Genomic DNA, 21377 nt, shown 5'->3' on the forward strand with positions numbered 1-21377 from the left:
TATACCAAGTGAATGAGATATGAACAAACCCCTCAGTAAAAACCTTCAGAATACAGATGGGAGTAAAACTCTAAATGCTGGTGTATGTAAGTGCTACTGAAGTGGAGGAAAAACTTTCTTTTTAGAAAACTGCCTTCAAAGATTTCAATTAAATCCACAGGCACAAATAGAAAAGGTGCAATCAAATAAACACTAAGAAGAGCCAAATAGCCTGAAATTTCAAAATTGACCAGTACATTACAAAACAATGTTTGTGTCTGTAGTGTCTTGCCTTAAATGATAACTTTTGGTGAAATGAATGACCTTGTCCACGCTGTTGCATACAAATACAAATAGCATTTGAGATGTTGTAGATGTTTGCCTCCAGCATGGACGGGGCCCCTTGGCTCATTCCATCTTAGACGCAGGGCCATGCTGAGATTCTGGGAGGAACTAGAAGATGAAGAACTGTTTGGATATCAACTTTGACCATTTGGGACTTCCTCTAATGTCCTAACAGATGGTTCCCTTATAGTTTTTCAGGGTGGGCTTCAAAAGACGCCTGCCGCAGGCAGTGGAAAGCAAACCCGTGACCTTAAAGGCAGGGAGTGGCAGAACAGAAAAATATCAAAAGCGTTTTTTAGCTGCCAGGCGCTTAGTAGACTGATGGAGGGGGCCGGAGGGAAAAATCGGTAGAATGATGAGGGAATTCATCCAGTTTGCTGTCTTTCAGAGTTACAGCACACGAGTAAAACTTGAACATTTTGATGAGAGTTTTTAAAGTCCTTCTGTTAGAAAAGAGAGAGATTGCGACGTGTCCTGGGATGCCCTGAAGTTTTCTAGGTTTAGTAATAACTTGTGATGGAGCAGGGAATACCTTCTCTCACCCAAAGTAAACATATTGGCTTCCCATGGTACTCTAAATGTTCCTGTTGTAAATATGGCAGCGTAGAAACGGTTCATTGTAGCTGCAAATCCTCCTGGCATCATAAAAGAAAATTTACGGCACAATTCAGATTAATGCGAACCTCACGCACGCCTCTGATCTGCCAAGTGTGTGCTGAGTTATGAAACCTTGTTCAATGAATTTCACCTGGTGGTTCCTGTTCCCTGGTTTCTGTTTCTTCAATCTGGCCCCACAGACTTGACGGACCCGCAGCAGCGTGTCCCCGTTTAACATCGAATCATAAAGCAGATGTTTGCCAAGGTAATACATTAATCTATAACAATCTAAATTAATATTACAATCAGCATACCTTGCTTTGCTAGTCAAAATTTGTTTAATTGATAATTCTAGGGAACAGCACTGGTTTCAATGAAAGTCAAATTTGGAGCCATAATTACTACTCAGATAATGTTGTTTACACACTGGGATATTATCCAAAAATGTTACCTCAAATAACACCGTGAAGTCTTTTCAGAAACACATTGTGTAATTGTATGCATTTATTTAGATGTTTGGCATTAGAAATGTTTGGCCAGAGAACAAAAAAGACACGACTGCCAGACTGTGTGGGGTTTGATACGCACTGCAGAGCTCATGTGTTTGGCCATTCTGTGATTTTTCAGGTGGTCTTTTCATATATAATAAGGTTTTTTTTTTTTCTTTTTTTTTTTTTTTATATGTGTATTTTTTTTCAAATATTTTTTTTTGAGAAATTTTTTTATGTGAAAGAGAGATATATATATTGCTGAATTTATATTTTTCAAGACATACAAAATAATATTCCGATTTTTTTTTTTATAAATAGAAGCGTTTATTAAACCTTTGGAAAAATGATTGAAATAAAGAACATATTTGATCCATCAGGCTTTTATAGCTTATATAGTCTGATAAAGTGAGAATATGAAGGAAAAAACAGCTCAGTTTTATTCAGAGGCTCAAACTGAGAAAAAAATATGCAATTTGGTGCAGATGCTGATATTTATATGATCAAATTCTGATGTTTGTAATGTAAACTAGTGAGATCTTTATTACAGTGCAGCAGATACTGACATAAAATGCTATAAATATGAGTCTGTGCTCTATATCTCCAGTAATGTGTCTCAGTGAGATGAGATGTAAATGCTCCAAACATATAATGATTGAGAGATGAAGAAATAAAGGCTCCTCAGAAGATGTGAGACGTTCTGGAGGCTTGTGAAGATCATTCCTCCGCTGAGGAACAGTGAAAGTAAAGCTTCTGGAAACAAACGCTCCTCAAAAGATCCTGATGATCAGATTTGAGACACACTGATTTTTCGAAAAAATTTGTTTTGATCATGTTGATCATTTAGAGGCTTTAGAAATTCATACAGTAAAGCTAAGATACAGTAGCTTTTTAGGGTTAAACTATTATTTTTTCTTTAATAAACTATAAAATCATATGACCCTCACTGGCACAGTTTTAACTACAGAATATTGCTTGTCCTGACAACATAGTATTTGAAAATATGTTTCATATACCAGATCATTGAGGTGTATTCTTCTGAATGTTCATTCAGCAAAAACTCTTTGCTCTGCTTTCACATGTGCTGCCACTAATAACTTTTTATTTACTAACAATTGCAAATGCGTTGGACTAATTGTTGTTAAAGAAAACTAAAACTAAATTGCTTCAAATAAAATAAATGTTAACTGAAATAAAATAAAATATACAAAAACTTATTTTATTTCAGCTATTCACCAAGGCAACCTTTCTCATTTTCTTTAAAGTTGAAGTAATAAAATAATTAAAACTAAATAATTTAAATCTATATAAAAATCAGTAGCTAAAACTATAAAGACATATTTTAAAAAAAGACAACAAAATTACTAAAACTTTAACTAAAATAAAAGTGAAAACAGACCATACAAAAAATATATATTAACAAAAACTATAATATTATAATATCAACAGTTTGCTGATTAGTCGGCACCGATATGCGATTGCTGGAGCTATCAGTTATCGGCAAAAATCCATGCCGATATTTTTTCCGGTTTGCGGCTGAGAAGACACGTGACACCTAGCGGAGGGGAACGCTTCACATTTAAAACACATTTAAAGTGCACCACATGACATGTTTTCATATCACCATGAAGTCATTCATTAGTTAGATGCTGCATTCGTAGAGAAAGAACAGCTTTCGATGCTGAGAGGACGCGGACATTATTTGGTTAAAAACAGTGTGACATAATCAAATGTTTCATGTCACGATTGTTAGCATCGATTTGCATCAGTTTATATCCAGCTCGTCAATGTAACGCATTCAATATCCAGCCAAGATGCAGATTTAAAGCTGTGACGTGTGAAAGTTTCCACAGAGACGCATCTGATTTCAGTTCTTATATTTTATCGTCACTGAAATACATATTGTATTTTGATTAACCATCAAGTGTTCTCATACATATAATATACATATAATTACAATGCCTTTGTGTAGGTATATACAGATGGCCATATAACATGACTGTATGGATTATATTAAATGCCGACGTTTGTAACATTAACCCTTTGAGTAATAAACATGATGATGACACAGGCCTACCTGAACTATATAAGGTCTAGGGTTAATAAATGCTGTAGAAGCATTGTTCATTGTTAGATTTTAACATTGATTAAATAATTTTTCAATTTTAAAGAATCTGTTATCGTTAGTTAATACACTATAGATTCATGATCGATCAAGGTATAATTAATAACTTAATATTTATTTATATTTAAAAAGTACTGTGACACACAGTCGTGAGTCGTGAATATTGGCAGCTGTAGTTCGTTTGTAATTAACATATATTCTGTGTATCTTGCATATTACCCATAATTTAAATTAATTTAACTTCTGATGTAGTTTATAGAATTTTTTATTCATTCATTTTTGTTATCCATCCTTTCGGCAAAAACAATTCCAAGCCAGCGTTGTAAAAAATAATCTTGCCTGGTTAAATAAGGGTAAATATTAAAATAAATAACTACAAATGAAAAACTATGATTTCAGTAGCTTCAGGTTATTTTATGAGAAGATCATGTTCTGCACTCATCAGTAGATGTCAGTGTCGTACAGTCGGTGTTCTTCAATGACTAGTGTTTCATTTCAGTCTAAATCTGCCCTTTATCATGCAGCCTGTGCACTGGAATACAGATTGTTTTGAACGTTTCATTCTTTCCTTTTACATCAATAGAATGAAACATGATATGTAGAAAATGAACATGCCTGATCTCGGATCACTTGGCATTTATTTGTTAGTTTTAATAATAAGTTTTAATAATTACATAATATATAATTACTTAGAATTTATTAATTATATTTAAAAATATTTAAAGCTTCAGTATAATGTAATGTATAATGTAATTACATAATATGATAATTAATAAATCAATAAATAAATAAAAATATAAATAAATATAATTATACATCTAATTTATTAATTATAATAAACTTTTTTAAGCTTATAATAATGTTTATATATATATATATATATATATATATATATATATATATATATATATATATATATGAGATTATTTGTCATTATTTAATATGATATTTAAGCAGTTTTATTAATTGCATAATATGTAATTATATGTAATTATTAAAATGTTTTAAAGCTTTAAATAAATATGAATATAAATAATTATAAATTATAAATCATTACATATCTAATTATATATCATTGATTAACTATATTAAAAAATAAAGTTATATAATGTAATATAAATATAAATATAGCCTAATACAATTATATATTATTACATTAGTTGTACCCTGTATTATCAGCTGCTCATATAATGAGACTGAACTCATATTGAAATGATGGTAATATGCACGCAGGTAATATCGCCTCTTTAATTTCACATGTCTCAGTTTGTTATGTAATAATTGCATACACACATCATGATGTGCAAGTGTGACGTGTTGCCTGTATATGTGATGATGGGAAGACATGGAAACTTCTCTCTATGACCATCATAAATATAGACATGCTCCTGCAATAACCATTGCTTATTTTACAATCTGAACCACCCTGCTGCATGTGAACACTCACAGACTTGAGCTGCATGCGGCCTCTGGGTGCAAACCCATTATCTCTGAGCAAAGAGTTACGCTGACGTCACCAAAACACAACACTGCAGCATGTGAGAAGCCAGTTGTTACGTTTTATTTTTGGCCCAGTGTGTGCTGTAGTCAGAGCAGAACCGTCGTGATCCGGTGGGACCAGGTCTAGGGTTAATCCAGGCTGTCTCACCAGGACTATCAGGAGCCCTCTGTGTGTCTCTGTCTCACGCTCCTCGCCCTGAATTCATTCCTCTTCTCTCTTATATAACTCACTCATCAGGGTTTGAGCCACAGCAAGCTGCTCCAAAAATCCACTGCCCGTGTTCCTCCAATTACGCAATCAGCTTTCAGCTTCACACACAGGATGCACAGAAACAGAAGGAGCACATGACCTCTGCCTTCCCCGAGAGAGAGAGAGAGAGAGAGAGAGAGAGAGAGACTACAGAATCAGTCAGTGATTGTGTGATTGTTCTGTGCATCTTCTCAGCATCACTGCTAACTAATAAGAAGAATAAATTGGGTGGGATATTCAGTGAATAGTTCCAAAAAAAGGACAAATCATCAGCATTTTATGCTTTAAAAACATCAGAGAGAGAAAAAAGATTTACCTTTGGATAATAAAAACATTACGTTTTAGACTTGTTTATGAAACCTACGTTTATATTTTTATCCCAATTTTATTTATTTTTTTATTTTTTCCAGAGTGTTTTAAGTATAGTTCAAAGTAAATGAATTCGAAGTGAGATTTATGGTTAAAAGAAGAAAAAACTAAAATGGGGGTAAAAAAAACTTTATACAAGATTCTGAAAATAAATCTTACATGTTAAAATAACATAAAATAAAATGAAACTTTATTTATTTTTCTTATCCCACTGACATTTTTTTTATTTTTATAAGCTTAAATCAAGGCAAGTTTAGTAAGATTTATGGTTAAATAAAAATCTTTAAAAAAAGTATAATATAATATAATATAATATAATATAATATAATATAATATGATATAATATAATATAATATAATATAATATAATATGATATAATATAATATAATATAATATAATATAATATAATATAATATAATATAATATAATATAATATAATATAATATAATATAATATTCAAGATTAATTAGGTAAAAACAAGTCTTAATTTACATACTTATATATTAATATAATTTATATATTCAAATTCCAAAATAATATGAAGCTTTCTTTATATGTATTTCCCAACCCCACTGCCTTTCCTTTTTTTTTTTTTTTCTTATTTTAAGCCTTAATCAAAAGCAAGTTTAGTGAGATTTATGGTTAAAAAATTGGGGGTGGGGAAAAAACTTTTAAAAAGTTGATTCTCTGAAAATCTTAATAGCTTACAGTATAATATAATATAAATAATATAATACTTTATTGAAGATATTTTCAGAAAACAAGTCTTAATATCTTAAAATATAATAGTAATATAATTTAATATTTTATTTAAGATTAATGAGCAGAAAACAAGTCTTACAATAAGTTTCAAATTTATTTACCCCATTGTTAAATTGTTTTGTTGTTGTTTTCCTTGTGTTATGCTTAAAATATTTAACAAATATGTTCAAAAATGTTTTCAGTATATTTTGTTCTTTTGAAATATTTATTCAAATATAATATAATATAATATAATATAATATAATATAATATAATATTTTTTTTCTCTGTAAAGCAGTCATATTAATTGGGGGGGGGGGGGTTAAATTTGTTTCAACATTTCAACACAATTTCTCTAATAGATACATCTTGTTGTAGAGATTAGATATTTGGAAAACAAGACCAAATACTGCATTACATAAATACTGAAAGTACTACAGTAAATACTGATCAAGTATTAAAAGGCCACTGTTTCGTCTGCTAGAATTCATCTTTACTGATCAGCTTACTTCACCTGCTGTAGCAAAACCAAGAATCATTTTGCAAAATAATCATCCTTTTACCGAAACATATTATACGCTGCAATCAGGGATTATTTTTTATAGGTGCAGGGTAATTAACATGATTCATTGTTTAATAAGCAACTTAGCTGTGATGTGCATGTTATGCAGTTTCTGTGACTCAGTAATTCCACGGTTAGCTGAACCCCTGTGACACTCTCAACCTATTAAAACATCACCTCATAGAAAGCGCTTCGTTGTTTGCCATTTCAGAGTCATTTGTTCATTTTCAGTGCAGCTTACCCTGTTAGGATTTCCCAGGTGCTTTCTCAACAAGTGTGTTTAAAAACGTTGTGGGAACATTGTTTTGAAATGTTTCTAAATAGTCGTTATCTCCAGTTTTCTTGTTATGATTAGAATGTCATTTAAAGGTTACAAAAACATTCTATTATCTTTGTTTCCACCCGAAATGTTTATTTTTAATATTCTAAGAACATTAAAATTCAAAAATCCCATTGCTGAAATGAATTCTTCTTGTGATTAAAAAAAATTCACCTTTAATTCAGTTTTTTTTTTTCATTTCTTTTTAATTATTTGTGTGTGTAGCAATTTCTGAGTGAAAATTGTTTCACCATCTTTTTTTTTAGTAATTTTATTAAATAGCATCTGTTTTTTTTGTTTGTTTTTTTTTTTTTTACAAAACATCACAGATCCCATTAAATACCTTTATTTATTTATTATATTTGAGCTGTTGTTTTCCCATCACACTGATTCTGCTTCCATTAAGACACACATGGAATATTTCTCATTAAATCACCAGTTTATCACACTATAAATGGCAGCATACACTCAAACTAAATGTTCGCTGAATTTTGTGATACTAATATAACATTGTGCAAAAAGTGACTTCCATTTTTAACCATTGAGTTTAATGCTTTATCCAGCCAAGTCATAGATGATAATACTGCATTTCAGCACAGACAAGCTAAAAGGCTGTTTTCATGTCCTGTTCAGAGAGATATACAGTTCAAATATAATTTCTGCAGCTAATCTGTTGGCTTGTGCTGGATATTTGTTGAGATCTGGCCTGTAAGATGCTGCTGAATCCCAGCCAGGAAAATGTGCCTCAGTACATCACACAGTCCAGACTTCAGGCCTCGCTGAGACACAGATTGCATGCACATCAGCTGTAAATGTGCAGCGACACCAGCGCTAACGACAAGCTCTTACCCAGAGAGACACGCTTCAAACACTTCTGTCAGAGCATCTGCAGAGCTGGACAGAAAATCAGAGGGTTTAGTATTTCTGTTAATAACAGCCATAAATTATGACATGGCTATATCAGTGAACTACAAGGGAACTTTCTGAAACTTTAATGTAAACTCGGCAAGGCAAGTTTATTTATATTGCACATTTCATACAGTGGTAATTCAAAGTGATTTACAGATTATTTTATTTATTTATTTTTTTAATAGTAATCATAAAAAGGTTTATAAGAGAGTTTTAAAAATATAAAAAGTAAGAAGGAAAAATGAAAAAAAAGAATAAAGGAGTTAACATTAAATAAAGGATGCAACTGGCTAAAATCCTTTATTATATAAATTATACACTATCGGTCAAAAGTTAGGAATAAAAGTTTCTTCTGCTCACCAAAGCTGCATTTAATTGTTCCAAAAATACAGAAAAAAATATGAAATAATATTTCAATTTCAAACAGCTGTTTTCTGTGTGAATATGTGTTAAAGTGTAATTTATTTCTGTGATGCGCAGCTGTATTTTCAGCATCATTACTCCAGTCTTCAGTGTCACATGATCTTCAGAAATCATTCTAATATGATGATTTGCTGCTCAAGAAACATTTCTGATTATTATCAATGTTGAAAACAGTTGTGCTGCACAATATTTTTGTGGAAACTGTGATACATTTTATTTTTCAGGATTCACAGATGAATAGAAAGTTCAAAAGAACAGCATTTATTTGAAATAGAAATCTTTTGTAACATTATAAATGTCTTTACTGTCACTTTTGATCACTTTAATGCATCCTTGATTAATAAAAGTATCAATTTCTTTAAAAAAAAAAAAAAATACTTATCCCAAACTTTGGAATAGTATTGTATCACAGTTGTAATAATAATCAGAAATGTTTCTTGATGCTACACGTGTGTGTGCTGAAGGCATTAAAGCTAACATTCGCCCAGGGACGAGTGCAGCTGATATGTACTGTATGACTCACTCTCTCTCTCTCTCTCTTCTCTATTTCTGGAGTTTATCTCTAGGCTTTTAGTCTAACAGCCAAAAAGAGATGGTGACGTGGTGTTGGGATGAAGTCTTGTATGTTCTGTATGTACAGTATCTCAAGAGGCAGGCGTATACATTCACTCAAGGAAAAGGATCAGATAAAAGTTTGGAATAATTATTTTTTTTTTAAATGGAATGATTATGTTTGTTTTTTTTCTACTCACCAAGGCTGCATTTATTTGATCAACAATACAGTAAAAATTGTGAAATATTCTTACAATTTAAAACACCTGTTTTCTATGTGAATATGTGTTAAAGTGTGATTTATTTCTGTGATGCGCAGCTGTATTTTCAGCATCATTACTCCAGTCTTCAGTGTCACATGATCTTCAGAAATCATTCTAATATGATGATTTTTAAATAAATAATTTTATAATATATTATTTTAATATTTTTAAATATATTACAATATAAAATATTTTAAATTATAATAATATTTCAGAATAAAATAAAAATAAAAAATATTGTTTTTGCAGTGTATATATTTATATTTGTGTGTATACATGTTTATACATCTCTCTGATGCTAAGAATATGCTCTGCACATTTTATATCAAAGTAAGCCAATTCTAGAATCACTAAAGATGGGTTGGTTTTAAACCTGCTGACAAATGCTAATTTGATTCTCCAGGCTCACAAAACTTTGCTCTGTTGGTTCTGAGAAAATGTAATAAATGGCTAGAGACTCTGTATGTGCACTTTGGCTTAATCAATAACTCTCTGAGTAATATAAGCTGCGGATTAAAGCTCACCTGTACAGATAGCAACGGCTGCAGCAGATCGCTTATCGTCAGCTGATTTATGAGCTATTTATTGTGATTGATTCTCAAAGCGCTCTGAGATATTAACAGCTACGTGACTGAGGTGTCCTTTATAACCAGTCCTTATCAAAGGCCTTGGAACCTTTACACATAATGATGTACAGACAGAAACAGAAAAATGTATTTCCTCATACTATAAATGAAATGCTCCAGGAATCCAGGGTTATCCAGCAAATAAAAATATTAATTAGTAAATATTTTTATGAACACTATATTTGAATCTCCTTTTTTTATATAAAAAAATATTTATAATAAAAATAATATTATAATAAATAAATAAATAAATACATAAATACAAATATAAATAAATACAAATTATATATCTAATTTATTAATTATAATAAACTTTTTTAAGCTTATACTAATGTTTATGTATATGATTTATAAAACAAATACTATAAAACATAAATATATTTTATATTTTAAAATGTAAATATTTAACATTAGATGAATATATAGTTATCAAGACTTTAAGATTTTAATTAGTTTTTTATAACTTATAACGATACCTGAGCAAACAATTGTTTGGAATAAATCTGTGAATAGTTGATGAAAATATGCAAGATTTTGTTCTGTAGCTTACACTGTACTTTTGTACTTAAATTGTACTAAATAATATTTGTAAAATATTTTAATTAAAAATATTTAATATGAATATATAAAAAATTATCAACACATTTTAAAAATATATTTACATAACATTTTAATAAAAACAGTTTTAACTTTGTTAATGTTCTCAAAAGGTTTTGTCTAATGTTTTTTAAATGTTTCAGAATGTTTAGACAATATTTAAAAGTAACACTTACATAATGTTTGCAAAATGATAAAATGTAACGTTCCCTCATCGTTCACAAAACCAAGAGTAACGTTTTTAAACATTCATAGAATGTTCCGAGATAATGTGTTTAGAACTTAATAGAAACATTAGTAAAACACATTTTTGTTAGATGCATGTGACCCTGGGGTCTTTCAACACTCGCAGATTTCTGCCCATCGAGTTCGCTTTGACCATGGAAATGCATAAATGTAATTTTACATCTGACTTTTGCAGTGCAACATTCCCTCAATATGATTATTTTTTATATATAATATTCTCCATTCTGTTTAAAGCCATTTTTCGAGGGCCCACTAAAGTGTTGAACTGAAATCCTTTAAAATCCTTTGAAAGTTAGCCCTGAATTATAACCTCACAGATGACGCTATGGCTTTAAACCAGGACTTACACAAGCCAGACATCAGACGTTATATGATTTCTTTGAGCAGCCGACGGGTCACTCCAGGCTGGGCTTCCATCTCTCTGTGACGGGGATCCTCTCGCACTTATCCAGCTCTTCCTCAGTCTGGGGTTCTGCAGAGAGCTCAGAGAGCTTAGCAGAGCAGGATTAATCTGAGACAAAGCCCAGCTCTGTTCCTGTTAGCTAACATCATTCAGCAAATGCATAAGAAGAGAGAATGAACTTTGTGTTTGATTGTTTGATTTCACACTGAAAGCATGTCATTTTCATTTGTGACAATGCAAACTTGACACAATGAAATGTGCCCTATAAACAGTGGGGTCAAACATTTAAGACCAAGTTTTTAATATTAAAAATAATGTTATATATTATATGTTATTTAAAAAAATCTAATAACAATTCAAATAAAACTGAATTAGCATGACAATTAAAGTGAATTTTTTATTTATTTATTTTTAAAAACATAAACACATATTTCTGAGTTTTACTAGTTGTTGCACAGCCACATGGCTTTAAGCTTTGCTAAAATGTTCTGCTTATTTCCAAGATTAAGTAAAACTAAATAAAAATCTATTAAAAAGATGTAAATAATTCTAACGATAATTCAAAACAAATTACAAATTAGATTATCAGTATGGCAATTTAAGTGTTTTAGTAGTAGTAGTTGTGCAACCTTTTTGATTTTGGTTTTAATTTTTGTTAAAACATTCTACTTATTCCCAGGTTAAAAAAAAAAAATCCCATTATTTAAAATAGTTCTAATTACAATTCAAATCAAATTACAAATTAGAATATCAGCATGACAAGTTACCTGAAAATTGTTATTTGAAAATATTACATGAATTTTTGATTTTCAATTTTTACAATTTATTTTTGTTTTTGTTTTTTTAGGATAAAAAAAAAAAAAAATCACAGTAACAATTCAAATCAAATTACAAATTACCAGCATTACAATGTAAGTGAGAAGGGGTTTTTTTTACTCTCAAAAATGTACATATTACTGAATATTACTGTGATCTTATTTCCAAACTTAAGTTATAATTTTTTTTTAAATCACTTTATTTAAAATGATTTTAAGAACAATTCTCAAAACAAATTACAAATTAGATTACCAGCATGGAAATTTAAGTGAACACTTCAATTTCTAAGAAACTTTTATTTATTTATTTTTTAACATAAATTTCTGAAGGTCTGTTGTTGTTGTTCCACCTTATGGTTTTAATTTTTGCCAAAGGGTTCTGATTATTTCCATTAAAAAAAAAATCCCTTTTGTCTCGAACCTTTGGACCTGGTAATATTTATCAGATCTATCAAATATGACAGGTTGAAGTCTATTCACTTAGTGCTGGTCACTTATGGCACATCATACATCACCCGGACCTCATGAAAAAATATTGATGTTGTTTTACAAAAAAACTGTCCTATGGTTCGCCACTAGCGCTGATAGTGAATCATTCACAGAGTGTGTGTGAGTGGTGTGTGCACATCTGTAGGAAGTGGAGTGATTAATAGCCGGTTTTGCATATAGATTGGATTTGGACTGAACTCTCAGCCGCAGCAGCATTTCATCAAAACACTATGTTACAATCCATGCTTTCTGTGCTTTACTGCTGAGCACAGAGAGATATTACATAAGGCAATCCCAGTAATGCATCCTGGGGATTTACAGAGCGAGATAAAGGAGAGGGAAGGACATGGGTTACTCAACACTAACCCACGATTACAGCCTTTACCTGACAACACACACACATGACATGATGGAGAGAAACAGACGGCACAACCAGAGATGATGTTCATAAGGCACAATAAACACAGTAAACAATTCACTGCTTTTATTTGTTGAGAGATAATGTTTCCAATCAATTCCAGTTTTCAATCCATTTTAACTTCCGGAATGTGATGCAACAGAATATTCAAAACTAGGAGAGTATGATTTTATATAAGGTGGCCATTATAAGTCACTTTTTCATTAATTATTGGGGGGGCGGGTATATGCACTTTTTTGGTATCATATTGTTTACTATTCAACATTAGAAATGATTTAATATTGGCCAATATTGGGTATTTAATGCATTACTTTTATAATGTTTTTATATAGTGTTTTTTGACCTTTTGGTTGAGCGTGAAGTAAATTCAGTGTGTGAGAGAGAGAGACTTGAATACATCATCAACTATCAGAATAGCATCAAACAGTTGCCAGATTTTAGGAAAAGCGACTCTGAGTGTTTAATTCTCTTCCATATCTAATATTTTCTCTTGTGCATGAAGCTAATATCTTCACAGTAATAATTTGAATGCATTGCTCGGCAGTATTTTCTGACAGTTCAGCTGATGTGTTTGTGACGAAGCACTTTCCACGTTTGGACCTGAAGGGCATCGGTTTTAAATGTTGAGAGTCCATGTTATTTCATCAACAGTGAACGGGAGGAATCCAGTGTGTGGAAATGAGCACATGCTATTCATCACTTCTACATGCTGGACGTGTTTGAAATGAATTGTGTGAATGAGACTCATTTTCTCAGACTCTGAGTCGACAGTCAGACTGAGAGTGTTTTCCGTACAGTAATTATGCCTGGTTCAGGCACTTCTGTAGGTCTGCAGTGAATGCAGGGAAACTGTGCTGCTCAGTGAATGTAGCGCTGCTGATAATGTAATGTGCTGCGTATCGATTAAAGCTGAGCGCAGGCACGATCCAGCCCTCTGTATAGTCCCAAAATAACAGCCTGTTTCACTAAAGAGAGACACAAGTGAGTTAAGAACTAAATGTCTTCATTTAGTCATTTTCTGTCTAGGGGTATAATAATATAATATAATATAATATAATATAATATAATATAATATAATATAATATAATATAATATATATAATAATATAATATAATATAATATAATATAATATAATATATAAAAATCATACCATTTTAAAAAGTTATTTCTCCTTTACAACTATTTTGTGTGAGTTAATATCTTCATGTTATTTTCTGTTTTAGGGGTGTAATTTTATCATTTAAAAAATATTACTTTATTATTTAATGTATTTTTTAAAAATGTATTTATATATAATATAATTTAATATAATATAATTAAAAAATGACTATTGTTACTTTTATTTCTAGACAATTTTGAGTGAGTAAAATTGTTTTCATTATGTTTTTTGTGTGTGTTGGTTTTAGGGTTTTATTTTAATATATATAATATAATATAATATAATATAATATAATATAATATAATATAATATAATATAATATAATATAATATAATATAATATAATATAATATAATATAATATAATATAATATAATTTAATATTGGACTTATCACTCCTTCAAAAAGTAATTTTTTAGGTTGTTTTGAACCTCATTTGATGACAAACAGCAACTTTTTATATGATTTTATAACACAGAGTTGTTCTTCTTTAACACTTGTTCTCTTTATGAATTTGTCTAATACACAACCCAGCATCCTTTTGCCGTAAGTCTTAATAAAACTTGTATGTATTATAACACACACATATAACAACATATACAGCAGCCTTCATGTACTTCATCTAATCATATGCAACTCAGTGTATGTCAAAGAGGGTAAGATTTCAAAGGTTTGCGCTGAACACTTTTTGAATAAAGGAGCACAACCCAAAAGTGTCTCAGTCACCGTCTCCATTCCACTCATCATATCCAGACGCTGCAGACGCCGTGAGGCTTGGGTAACACGTGCACAATAATGAGTTCTAGAGCACAAATAATAAGCTCATGCGACTGTACAGTTCAGCGCTCGCAGGAGCCTGGTGTTTATATACGGCGCCAAGTAAATTCACACAAAGGGTGAATTCAGCTTAGTTTTTTTTTTTTTTTTTTCTTTTTTTTTTTAAAGCAAAAAGTGTCCCAATTTGGTCCAAGGAGGTTTGTAATATCTAAACATCTATTAGCATTCCCATTGATCTTCCATTAGTATGAGATTTCCAGATCATATTTCCCACTGTAGAATGCAAAAAAAAATAAAAAATGAATTTAGAAAAATAGATAAATAGGAATAGTTTGGAAAATGAGTGGATGGATAGAAATTGTAATTTTTATTTTTGCATTCTAACATTATTGCGTAAAATATGCTCTTTTATCACCCAAATTTTGTAATGTGTCCATTAATGTTGATTTTTAATAATATAATAATTTATTAGTGGTGACTTTTCAGTTTTGACTCTTCATTTTATCGCTCCATAAATCTGAAAATACTATCTAATACAGAAAGGACTAAAACTGTAAAGCTTGGTGAATGTCACTGCCTTAAGATATGCAACAAATGCAGATGCAAATGGATAAAGTGTAATAAAATAAACACTTCAGTGTGTGTATTGTGGATGTTTTCTTTCCACCAATCTGAAAGAAGACATGTTATGGAAGTAAAACAGAGCAAAATCAACCTAAAAAAAACAAAACAAAACAAATAAAAAACAAAAAAAAACAAAAAAACAATGGTTTTGCCAATAGTGTCTTGCATTAAATAATTTAAATGTGTCATTTTTAAATTATATATCATTATTTATTTTTTTATTATTAAATTTAGTGTTTAAATAAATGTAATAAAATGTCATAATGCAAAAAAAAAAAAAAAAAAAATGCTTCTAAAACTATTCTTATATTTTTTAGCATTTGAACCAAATATGTTCTTCCTCAGCTAATCATGTGATCTCATGGTAATAAAACACTTACTTTAGAGCACTAGTATAACTGAAGTGAACCACTTATTTCTTGAATTCATTTATAATGCAAAAAGTTAGTTAGCACAGATTAAAGTATCTGTTGTTGATGTAAGCAAAGCAAAAATTGCGTGTAATTTTTTCAGCTAATCAGCTTTTGAAATGAAAGCATTAAAGCGGTGTTTTCCTCTGTTACTGAACCTGCATTAATGGGCTGTTTTTATTCAGCGCTGTTAGCCGGAACATCACTTTAACATTCATGCACTGGACTCACGCTCTCTGTTTAGTATGCGGCGCAGCACAGCAGACACTCACTCCCAGAAAACAAACAGGAGTTAGTGGAACATATCTTTATTACCCAGTCATCCCGGCTCAATTAATCACACTGGCGTGAATATTAAAGCCCGAGCGGCCGTCCAGCTGGCCTGAGACACACATACACCGCAGGGGGCAAACCAGGGCCTGGACGAGCAGAGCGAGTCAACACTGGGATGTTGTTGAAAGAGAGATGTTTAAATGCTGATCGAGCTGTTTAACACACACATGGCTGAAATATGGAGGGTGAAGAGAGCACAGCTACTTTTAGCTGCAAAAGTATCTACTGAGCCTCACCGCGACCCCTCTTGACCCCGCAGAGACACTCACTGTCATATCAGAGCTTTCACAACATCTAGCATTCGTTTTCAGGTTTGTGAGTCTAGAGAAATAAAGTGAATGTAAAAGAAAATGTATGGAAGCCAGTTTCCACCACAGAATGAAATAAATAAACTAATAAAAAGGTAATTGCAACTTTTAATCTCACAATTCTGATTTTATATCTTACGATTCTGGCTTTTCTTCTGAATTGTAAGATATAAAATCAGAATTGTTTTTTTTTTTTTTTCTGTCCTGAAAGAAAGAAGTCAGAATCGTGAGATTAAAAATTTGCAATTGCCTTTTTATTTTATGTTTAGCTTTTCATAGTTATCTTATTATTTTAACAAAACTTTAAAAACTTCTCAAAATTTGAAAACCTTTTGAAAATCTCAATATCATGCAACCAACATTCAAGAAACATACAAATGCATCAATCAACAACTAAATAAATCAATCAGTAAAGGACCCTCATGACTGTGAGTCAGTGTTATTTTAGTATCATTGCTGTTCTATTATAGCTTTGGTTAAAGTTTGCTGTGTGTTTTGTCATTTTTAGTAGTTTTATTTTATGTGGCTTTACAGTATATTGTTTATTATTTTTTACATTTCAGTTTTACTTTTTGTTATTTTAGTATATTGTTAAAATGTAAATATAAAAAAAACTAGCTGAAATAAAAAGTTTTTCATATTTATTTCAAGTGACATTTTTAAAGGTTTTATTTAGTCTAGTTTTAGTTAACTATAATAACTCTACTGTGTGTCAGTAAGTCTTAAAAAAATAAAAATAATAATTTGACCTATTTGTGAAAATGCAAGTTAAATCCAGGCTGTTAAATGGCGTGACTCAAAATGTGACATTTATGAATTAATTATAATAATTATAATAATAATAATAAATGTATTAGTAAGAATTAATACATTAATATTTATTCTACCTTAAAAAAAATACAATGATTTATTTATTCTTGAGATCCTGTGTGCACACGTATTTAAGGTCTAAGGAAAACTAGATTTTTAAATATATTTCTTCTTTTCGCTCACAGAATCAAATGAGGCGACTGATGGCACATGGTGAAAGCATATGAATGATTTTGGGAGAATCCGATTAGAAATATTTGAGCTCATATTGAGTTCAGTGCATTCTGACTGCGGATCTGAGACAGGTTTGAGATCTCTTCTGAAACCCTCGAGGAGAGACACACGTGAGGTTACTGTTTCTCAGGAGAAGCAGGCGTCAATCCCGTTTCCGTCTCGGAGCATCACTTGAGATGTTCAGGAGATCTCGTTACTGGTTTTTCTTTCTTGTGGGTGTTTGGCTTGTGCCTCCTCATTAGTGTGATACTGCGCTGCTCCAGTGGATCACAGACTCTCTGCTGACAGCTGAAGAGCGACACATACACCATCCATGGCCTGAGGGACTATGATGATACCAGCATTATCAAGCTTGCGGCTCTGGCACAGTGGGGCTTCAGTGCTGCTGTAGACCGATGGATCACTCTTCCCCTTCTGACTCTCTGGTTACACTCTGCTGCCTGGACTTTTGAAACCAGGCAAGAAACAAGAGTCCAGCAGTTAGTGTGTGTGAGCTTTCCTGCTGGTCCACAGAGAGTAGCCGGTGTCACTTTGAGTCTTTACAGGGAACAGGGAACGCTTTCGGAGCGTTATGGCAAGGCTATGAACACACATTCTTCCAGTAACATTAATAGAACGTTCTCAAAAAAAAGTTGCATGTTGCTAGCATGTTTTCTAATGTGATTAACATGATGCTAGCCTGATTATCATTTAGTTAGCATGTTGCTAGCATGTTTCTAGCATGCTTAGCATGTTGCTAGCATGTTTTCTAACATGATAAGCATGTTGGTAACATGTTGCTGGAATGAGTATTATTTAGTTAACTTGTTGCTAGCATGTTTCTAGCATAATTAACATTTTGTTAACATGTTTTTCAACCTGATTAATATTTTGTTAGTATGATTAGCATTTAGTTAGCATGCTGCTAGCATGTTTGTAGCATAATTAACATTTTAGCATGTTTTGCTAGCATGTCTTCTAACGTGATTAGCATGTTGGTAACATGATTCTCATTTTGTTCACATTTTGCTAGCATGTTTTCTAACGTGGTTAACATGTTGCTAGCATGATTATCATTTAGTTAGCTTGTTGCTAGCATGTTTCTAGCATGATTAGCATATTAGCATTTTGCTAACATGTTTTCTATCGTGATTTGCATGTTGCTAGCATGTTTTCTAACTATATTAACATGTTGCTAGCATGATTATCATTTAGTTAGCTTGTTGCTAGCATGTTTCTAGCATGCTTTGCATGTTGCTAGCATGTTTTCTAACTATATAAACTAGCATGTTTTCTAACGTGGTTATAGTTAGCTTGTTGCTAGCATGTTTCTAGCATGCTTTGCATGTTGCTAGCATGTTTTCTAACTATATAAACATGTTGCTAGTATGATTATCATTTAGTTAGCCTTGTTGCTAGCATGTTTCTAGCATAATTAACATTTTGCTAACATGTTTTCTAACCTGATTAGCATTTTGTTAGCATGATTAGCATTTAGTTAGCATGCTGCTAACATGTTTCTAGCATAATTAGCATTTTAGCATGTTGCAAGCATGTTTTCTAACATGAGTAGCATGTTGCTAGCATGATTATCATTTTGTTCACAATATGCTAGCATGTTTCTAGCATATTTAACATGTTGCTAGCATGTTTTCTAATGTGATTAGCATGTTGCTAGCATGTTTCTAGCATGATTAGCATATTAGCATTTTTCTAGCATGTTTTCTAACGTGATTAGCATGTTGCTAGCATGTTGATAGCATGATTAGCATTTAATGTAGTTAGCATGTTGTTAATGTTTCTAGCATGTTTCTAAGGTGATTAACATGTTGCTAAGAAATTTGTTTATCTGAGCTCATGCACATAGAGCACTGCTAAAATAATCTACAAATGATGCTTTTTGAGGTCATTTTTGACCAGGAACAACACATTTAAGAAAAGCATTCAGAGAACATTCAGTAATACTGTTTTCATAACTGAACAGGATGTTTTTTTGTTAGCTGGGTGATAATGTACTTATATTGTATGGCTTGCTACAACAGAGTGATTACAGTATGGTGCCATTCCTCTTGTGTACCAAATAATAAAATCCATACGAAAACCTCCCAAGAACCCATAACATTATTCAGTCTTGTTCACATGCAAACGTGTCCCTGTTTACATGGATTGTGCTGATGTGCTTAGCCCTAATGAGGAACGAGCGTAACTGTGTGCTATCTGCATCAAACCTACAAACTATATTTCATCTCCTCACTCACTTCCTGTCGTGTTATTACATGGATTTGGGAAATTACTTGCACCAATATCCTGACATTAAATCAGAATGAGCTGAAGATTGGAAGACTGTGGATTCAGACTCCCTGAAGAGCTCTTTCATCTAGTACTTGAATTCAGCGCTGGCCTGAGGGAGATGGGATTAGGACAAAGCTGCGCTTCTCTAATTGGACACGACAAGCTCTGGTCAGTCAGATAAGGTGAGGACCACTGCTCAGTCCGGCGGTGAACGACTGTAGACTTCACAGAGAACAGAGAAATGTCCTTCTGTCAGATGATGCACATTTATTCACCTCTAAATGTATTTCATACCCTATTAGAGAGATTTAAACTAGATCAGAATAAAACACATAGAAAATGACAAAATGAATTATTTGTGACTGGATGTTTACGGTAATATTATAGATTCGAAGGGCTGAAATTACATAATTTTTTTTTCTTGCAAGGCAAGTTTATTTATATTGCACATTTCATACACATTGGTAATTCAAAGTGCTTTATGGATTTTTTTTATTATTATAAACTAGCAATCATAGGTTTAATAAAAAATATAAACAACAAAAAATACAATAAAAGTAAGAAGTAAAAATAAAAAATGCATAAATTAAAATGAAATTAAATTCTACATTATGATTCTATATTTCAATAAAATATTTTTAAAAATAATCATTTATTTGTATAGCGCTTTTCACATTGTATTCAAAGCAGCTTGAGAAAATCTTGTTAATGTTTATAATATTTATTTTGTATTTATAAATTAAAAAATTATTATAATTTTGTTTAAATGCTAAATATTCTAATTAAAATTGTTTTTTAGACTGTAAGATAATTAAAGACAATTAATTAATTGCTGACGAGTCATTGTCAAACAAATAATTGCTATTAACAATTTAATTGCCTGTTTTTCTCATGTTACTTACAATCTAAGCCTAATAATTAAAAACAATATATTTTTTACTTACAAACATAATTAAATAGGCCCATATAACTTTCTATAATGCTTTGAAAATAATATTTTAAAAGCATTTATTTTTATTCAGCCTTAATCTCTGTCCACTTTAAATTCACAGTGGCGCCTATAGCAAACCTAAATATAATATAATAATAAAATTTAAATATTATTATATAATATAATATAATATAATATAATATAATGCAGTCTGATTAAACCTACAATCATGCATAATTGACTAGGAACTTGTATTATGGAAATTAATAGGGTTAATTTTGATTTCATGCTGACTTTAAGCTATTATAGCTTCACATTAATCGTTTCTTTATTTTTAGAGTCTTTAATTAGACAGTTTTTGCAGCAACATATTCATTTGTGGGTTTATGCCTTGAAAAGATTCAACTGCCCAGTGAGAATGTGTGAAGCATAAAATATTAGAAAGGAGTTTTGGCCTTATTCCAGTTCCAGAATATACATGATGCAATCGTGCATTATTCTGGGCA

This window comes from Cyprinus carpio, chromosome A12 (assembly GCF_018340385.1).
Source record: "Cyprinus carpio isolate SPL01 chromosome A12, ASM1834038v1, whole genome shotgun sequence".
Classification (NCBI taxonomy): Eukaryota; Metazoa; Chordata; class Actinopteri; order Cypriniformes; family Cyprinidae; genus Cyprinus; species Cyprinus carpio.